We start from the raw sequence: 1,511 nt of genomic DNA, 5'->3' as shown, positions 1-1,511 counted from the left end.
GCCATCCTCAACAATGCAGCCATCTTGCTCTAATTGAGCCATGGCTGCAGAGGAGGAGAAGAGAGAAAGAGAGAAGTAAAGGGAGGAGGGGTGGAGAAGTAGATGGGTACTTTTCCTGTGTGCCCTGATGGAGAATCAAACCCAGGATATCCACACACCAGGAAGACACACTACCACTGAGCCAACCAGCCAGGATCAATATTATTTCTTACCTCACTTAAGCCTTCAACAAATCAACAATTTAAATTTTAACATCTGTAAACAATAAAAGATTAATGACATTTTGACATATTGTATAGTTGATTTTTCTAAGTCATTGTGAGATAAATTACATAAAAATTACATGTTATAGAAAAAATGTTTGAAAAAAATTATTGTTATAAAAATTAAATTTTAGACATTAGCTTTTAAATAAATAAGAATAGTAATCCTTTCAAATATTTACCAATTAAAATACATTAATTGAAGAAATTAGGGGTCCTGGCCAGTTGGCTCAGCGGTAGAGCATCGGCCTGTTGTGTGGGGGACACGGGTTAGATTCCTGGCCAGGGCACATAGGAGAAGCACCCATTTGCTTCTCCAGCCCCCCCCCTCCTTCCTCCTTGTCTCTCTCTTCCCCTCCCACAGCCAAGGCTCCATTGGAGCAAAGATGGCCCAGGCTCTGGGGATGGCTCCTTGGCCTCTGCCCCAGGCGCTAGAGTGGCTCTGGTTGCGGCAAAGCGACGCCCCAGAGGGGCAGAGCATCGCTCGCCCCTGGTGGGCGTGCCGGGTGGATCCCGGTCGGGCGCATGCTGGAGTCTGTCTCTGACTGTCTCTCCCTGTTTTCAGCTTAAAAAAAAAAAAAAAAATTAGGGACATATGACAACAACATACAAAGTATACTTGAGCACTATCAAAAATTCTACTTCATAGAGAACCACTGCTAATTTTCTCTTCTATGTAGATTATACTTCTACCCACAAATATGCATATAACTGAAATTATACAGTACCTACTTATTTCTGTACTTATTATAACCATTTTTCCATTTTAATATTTTAAACTTTTCACCAGTTTATTAAAATTCTTCCGAGTCATGGCTTTTAAAAAATAAGGCTATGAATTTTTAAATTAATGAAACAAGAAATTATCATTTGAACACATGTAAAGAATAGGAAAAGGCTGAAGCCATATTTAATCAAAATAATACTTTGATGAGAAATATTTCTCTAATTTTTTATTTTAAAGACTAATATTTGATTAATAAACCCATAACTGAGGGTTCTAACTCTGAAATCTCAAATCACACAGATTCACTGGGGAATAATTTTTTTTTCATTTTCTGCTGCATGAGGTTTTAAAACTGTTTGTATATATTTCCACATCACTGATTCTATATTTGAAATCTGTTTTTTGGTGCATGCTCTAGTTGTTATGCAATTTTAATTTCTTTTTGTTACAGTTAAGGCATGCATTGATTTTTAAATTGGAGTTATAAGGCAACAACTCTTGGATTGAACATAACCACAGGC

Source organism: Saccopteryx bilineata, chromosome 2, assembly GCF_036850765.1.
Source record: "Saccopteryx bilineata isolate mSacBil1 chromosome 2, mSacBil1_pri_phased_curated, whole genome shotgun sequence".
Lineage (NCBI taxonomy): Eukaryota > Metazoa > Chordata > Mammalia > Chiroptera > Emballonuridae > Saccopteryx > Saccopteryx bilineata.
This window is presented reverse-complemented; position numbering follows the sequence as displayed.